General features: G+C 37.0%; 1 long non-coding RNA gene across 2 annotated transcripts; it reads left to right on the forward strand.

Annotated features, from left to right (window-relative positions):
• Nucleotides 1-2577: 2577 nt before the first annotated feature.
• On the forward strand, nucleotides 2578-5893 carry LOC110889173. 2 transcript variants are annotated; one of them, XR_004890707.1, is made up of 3 exons: nucleotides 2578-2735; nucleotides 4180-5597; nucleotides 5681-5893. It is a non-coding gene; the product is annotated as an uncharacterized LOC110889173 (long non-coding RNA). The 2 variants fall into 2 exon arrangements; XR_004890706.1 differs by having other exon boundaries at nucleotides 4180-5893.
• Nucleotides 5894-6301: the final 408 nt, after the last annotated feature.

The raw sequence follows: 6301 nt of genomic DNA on the forward strand, positions 1-6301 counted from the left end.
TTTTCCGCTGCGTCGTTTTAGTCAAAATGTGATTAAGGGTCTAACAAGTTGGTATCAGAGCCCTGGTTTGAGAGAATCAAGTAACAGGAGGTAAATACTTGAACTCAAACCGGTGTGCTCTCGTGACCGAGAACCCGTGCAATCCAAGACTCGATCGAGGCCTAAAGGCAAAAGCGCATGTAAGTACGTATTAGATTATGTATTTGGAGGAAACTAATAGTATGTTTTGTGAAGGGTAAGCGCAATTGTTGGAAGAGATGATCCGTGAATGCGGTCTAGGACCGGCATCGAGGCAAGTAATGAAACAAATTGACCCCAGGTACGTAAACCTGACGTATGGGCGTATGAAATGGTATGGTTAAGCAAGTGAAAGAAAAATTTTGAACAAATTATGATAACGACATGGTAAATAAGTTTTGAAAATGTTACACGAGCCGAAACTAAATTCTTCGGACATAAGGTGGCAATTACGCGAAGACACGAAACTAGTACGTGGAATGTGTACCTGGCCAATACACAAGAAACGTATGACGTTCGTGAGACCGTGATAATTATTATAGGTATGTCCGATAGAGTTTGGTAGCAGCTAGGCGTGTGGGTGAAATGGGTAGTAAGACTCTCGGCGGATTGAGAGTACTTTGAATGAATGAAGTATGCGAATGCAATGCTTGAATCCGCGAGACAGATTCAAGGAATGAAATATGCGAATGCAATGCTTGAATCCGCGAGACGGATTCAAGGAATGAAATATGCGAATGCAATGCTTGAATCCGCGAGACGGATTCAAGGAATGAAATATGCGAATGCAATGCTTGAATCCGCGAGACGGATTCAAGGAATGAAATATGCGAATGCAATGCTTGAATCCGCGAGACGGATTCAAGGAATGAAATATGCGAATGAAATGATTGAATCCGCAAGACGAATTCAAGGAATGAAAGGCATGAACGAAATGACTGAATCCGCGAGACGGCTTCAAGGAATGAAAGAGGTGAATGCAATATTTGAATTCATGAGACGGATTCAAAACATGAAAGGTACGAAAGGTATGAGTAAGGTGTTCGAATCCGCGAAATGGACTTAAGGTATAAACGACTAAAGCTAGTCTACTTGAGAAAAAGTCAAGAGTCTGACCATAATTATGTCACACAAGTCATATAAGTAAACGTAAAGCAAATGAACAAAAGTATGATAGGAGTGAAAATATCCGAAGGTGTAAGGAATTATGAACCAGACAAGTAAATGTTTCTTAAGTGATATGATTCAAACTATGCTTAAATTTTCATATATATATTTATATATATATGAATGTATTTATGTGAATGCGTTGCATGCGAGAAGGTCGAAAGGATAAACGGGTCATGCGGGTCAGATGGCGATTGCCATTTGGGCTCGTTAGTTAATGTTTTGATATTTTAAGTTTTGTACTCGTAGGTGAGCTTGATGAATGGACACGCAATGTCACTAATCGGAAAGGAATGATCTTCGTAAGGTATGGATAACAAATCAACGGAATCTACTTCCGTCAGGTATGTATAAGAAGAGTTATTACTTAAATAGGAGGTTATGACTCGACTAGAGACTGATGTAATAGAATAGAATATATATATATATATATATACAAACCGAAATGCAAAAATGTAGAATGAATTTCAAAATGTTCGTAATGATCGCCAAGTGGTATAGAACTTGAAGGCTCGTAACTGTGGAAATCCTGATAGAATGTAAGAGATGACAAGTATCGTAAGAAATACTAACCTTGATGCTCGGCTTGTTGGCCATGTTCATTTGAACAAGACATTGTAGAAAAGATACGCATGGCATAAATAACGATAGTAACCATGGAAATAATGCTTAGTCTCCATGGTAAGTACGGATAAGTAGGTTTGAGAGATTGTAATAATAAGTCTTTGAAAGATTATAGTACGTGTATGATAATGTATCGACCCCTCCTAAGAGCTTAAGGGTAATCAGAAGTAATGATAATAATGGAATGTTTAGGATGGCTCATAGTGAGCAAAATGAAAGATAGCATATGATGTATGAGTAGTATAAAATAAATCGATTTATTTCGATTAGCAAATATATGAATGTAATATGCTTATATAGGAATTTAGAAACAAGCCGCAGGCTTAGGTTCGTACGACTAATAATTATATACAATTGGAATGAATTTGATGAATGAAACGCTAGTGATGATATGTGCTAAGAGCCAGTATTATAAAGTAAAAGACACTAATAAGAGCTCTGGAGCAGAATTTAAACATAAGTATTGTGGATGAACAACTTGAAAGGGGTAAGAGTAGAATAGGTTTGGTTTGAATGAGAATGGTTTCGGGGACGAAACCTCCTTTAAGGAGGGTAGACTTGTAACACCCCAAAACTCGAATTACCTAGTTGTTAATATGTTATCACATTAAAAGAAAAAGATGTGGTAACTAGATTATTAAACCTAGTTAAATGCTTTGATAAAAGGAATAAGGATATAAATTTGGGTTAAGTATGAACAAGGGAGAAACATGAGGGGTTGAAAATGGGCAAAGAGAAAGGCAAAATATAAAACAAAATTAAAAATCATACAACCCATTTCTGGGCGTGTGTGTGTGTGTACGAGCAAAGGAGAAGAAAAGAGGGGGAGCCCTTCTCAAACCCTAAGCAACGAATTGGAAGGATTCTGGCCGAAATCGAACCTGCATGAACCTTAATAGTGATAATCTAAGCAAGATGTAACCAAGGTATGTCTCGATTCTCAGTTTTGGAGAACAACCGTGAAGTGGGTTTTGATGAATGTATGAATTCGATCAAAAATTGGCATGAATACTTGCTAATGTTATCATGTTTAAATCGAATCATGGCTGAATTTTAGTAATCTTAGGGATTTAGAAGGAAACCATGTTTATGAGTATGAGAAAGACTATGATGAACATGTGTTTAGTGATGATTTTGATTATGTTGATGCATGTGTTATGTATTAGGTTCTGATAGTAATATGATGTAGGTGACAATATGATTTTGTTTGAATGTAATGGTTCATGAGATGAATTTGGGAAGAACATGCTTAAACCACTTGTACACTATGCTTGGAAAGTAGATCGCACACCAAGTGTTTGATGAAATGCCTAGTATAGGTTAGTATGTGTTATCACTTGTATGGAATGTTAATTAAATAGTAATGAAGGTGATTATGTATTATAAGTATGAAAAGTGCTTAGTTATGATGTTGTGTACAAAATGACATGCTACGTGTATCGAGTAACAAAGCTGTTTAGAATTAAAATTTGTTGCGCAACAATTTTGCAAAAATCATATAAAATCATAGGAAGGACCTGTGAGGTCGAGCCTTATATGCTCAAAAAGCTATTTAAACATATTACGTTTTGTGTTTGAACATGTTTGTTGAATTCAGATGTTAAACAGGCCAAAACAGTGCCCAAAGTCGGCAATACTGTTTTGACAGCAAGCTGTTTGGAAGCATTTCAGCTTCTGTGCTGATTTTGTAAAAATCATATAAAATCATAGGAACGTCCGATTGTTACGATCTTTATATGCTTAGAAAGGTCTCTGAGTGTAGATCATTTCATATTTGAACATGAAGAACTGAATCAGAAGATAAATGGGTTAAAATGTGTCGTGAACAGCTGCTGCGCAGAAAGTTGCTGCACATTTTTAGTATAAATATTAAGTAAAAATAGTTGTATTGTTATGCACACTTGTATGAATCATGAACTACTGATTTTAATAAATTATTAGTAAGTTATTTGATTGTTTTAAGTGTCTAAAACACTTACCAACTAGTTTATGCATATGATTGCACCAACGGGTCGAAACGGGTTGTTGATAGAAAATAGTAGAATGGATGTGTAAAAACCAAGGTGTTAAGAAATGGTATGAAATGTTTAACGTATGAAACAAGTTACCTAACTTAGAAAATGTTATCATTCTAAGTATGGAATTTTGAAAGAATAATGAACATGATGTAAATACATAATTATGCATGCTAGAAGCTCATGTATGACTTTTGTGATGATGGAATGATAAATTGTTAGATTGATTAGCATTGTAGTATTATGATACATGTTGAACTCGTTAAGCGATTGACATGTGAATAGAAGTGTGATTAGTGATGCGTATGATGACATATACTAACTATTGAATGGATGTAATGGAATGAGATAATAGGAACGTGTCAAGGAGAGCTCAAGCATAGGAGGATAACGGGTCAAGATAAGGCAAGGTGACAAATACACTTATTGGAGTACTCAAGGTAAGTGATTTCCGTAGTCACTTCTTAGTTTGTTTAAGTAATACAATGCTTTATTTAATTAGACATGATGTTTGATGTCAATTATGTGTTGAAGTCTTTCATTGTACATAATGGGAATAAAGTTGATTAAAACGCCCTTGATGGGTATGTTGGGCGAACAATCTTAAAAGTAGACTATAAGGAAGCTATTCGATTAGTGTAATGGTTATGGTCTAGTGTGAAAATGTGGAGTATGGTTTTGTATGTCATAAACCACTTAATGCGTAAATACCCATAACGGGTCAAAATAAGCTTTTGAGCGATAATGCGCTAAGAGTAGGCAAGACATCCAAGAATTCAATCCTTTATGATAAATATATTAAAAGGCTTATGAGGAGTCGAGGTTAAATAGTCAGATTATTTCTAATAAATGCAAGAACGGGTCAAAACTTGTAAAAAGGTAGTGAGTCGATAGTGCGTAAGATAAGAATTTTCTTAATCCGGGTATGGGTTTTCAAGTTTATATGATAGATTGTGAATTTACAAGCATGTAGGAAGAAACGGGAGGTTAAACGGACAATCGGGTTAAAAGTTATGCGAGTTTTCGTGTGTTCGAACGATAAAAACAACACAGCATGAAAACCAGCATTTGAGAGGCCGTCGCCGACGCCCCCTAGGGCCGTCGCCGACGCCTCATGCAAAACCAGTTTTCTCCGACGCTCTAATTTGCTGTCTACGGACCCTCACCCGACGGACAAAACTAGAGGGCGTCGCCGACGGTCCGATGAGGCGTCGGCGACGGTGCCTCTGTTCCTGATTCCTGTTTTCGCCGTTTCGCGCTCCCGGGTGATCTTGTTTTCGACCCATTGCTTCGTAAAGTTCCAAAGGGCTTCGTAAACTTTGTCAGACTTAAGAAAGCACCAACCTTATTAAATAGGTAACTAAGAACTCAAGTTCATGTGAGGGTGTGGATCTATAGACAATTAAATTATGTGGTCGAATGTGTTAGAGCGTGTTATACGGGTGAGAAGATAAAACTCGTTCATAAGGATGCTTATAGATAAATTATTGCGCGTAATTAAAGTACAATAATTGAAGGTGGTTGGGTGAGTATGACTCGAATGCTCGTATGGAGGCATATGATTGTAGAGTGTAAGAGTTAGTTACCAATGTTTATGTGAAGATGTAAGTTTTCAATACGTTGGGGAATAAGCGTTGCTAACTGTTTTGCTTTCGAGAATGGTCTTAGAAATGCAGGTATGTAAGTGATGTATTCACGAAGGTTGGAGTCCTGGTGTACGGAACGAATTCGAAGAACGTGCTATTGGGGTTCCATTCATTGATAGAAGGCTATGTGATCATTAGTTACTATGGAATTGTTTAAAGTGTATAGTGTTACCATTTCACTAACATGTTGGTTATATATGGTGAACGCAGGTTAGTCAGATCATTATTATTACCATGGGAGATAAGTGGACAACGATCGAGTTGAAGACCATGGATTGTACGGGGAAGTGGCAATATAGATGTAATTATATGTTAATGTAGTTTTTGGTCTATAACGAAGGATGTATTTAAGTTAAAGAAAGATTGATTTAAATGATTTAAGGCACATTAGAACAACTATAAAGGAAGAAATTTTATAGTTCATTTTCCGCTGCGTCGTTTTAGTCAAAACGTGATTAAGGGTCTAACAGCTCACATACTATCCTCTCGGGTACGGGCTTTGAAACACCCGTGACCATCTTCATTTTCCACATCTTCGCCTCTAATTTCTTGTTTCGGTACCGGGAATGAGCCTTCAGTTTTTCGTCCTTCCAAACTGAGGCCGATCGACTATTCTTGGCCTCCTCCCAATCCCAATCTTGTCTATAGAGTTGCCTATCACCTTTTTCTAAATTACTTAACTGTTCCCAATGTTTTTGATATAGCCCCGAGCCTGAACCGGCTCCCGAAGATAAACCTTGCCCGGAAGTTTTTGCTTTCTTTCTTCCTCCGGCCATAGCTACAATCAAAAGACAATAAAGAACAATTAGCACTCCCCAAATCTTCAAACAA

The sequence above is a fragment of the Helianthus annuus genome, chromosome 4 (genome assembly GCF_002127325.2).
Source record: "Helianthus annuus cultivar XRQ/B chromosome 4, HanXRQr2.0-SUNRISE, whole genome shotgun sequence".
In the NCBI taxonomy this organism is placed as follows: Eukaryota; Viridiplantae; Streptophyta; class Magnoliopsida; order Asterales; family Asteraceae; genus Helianthus; species Helianthus annuus.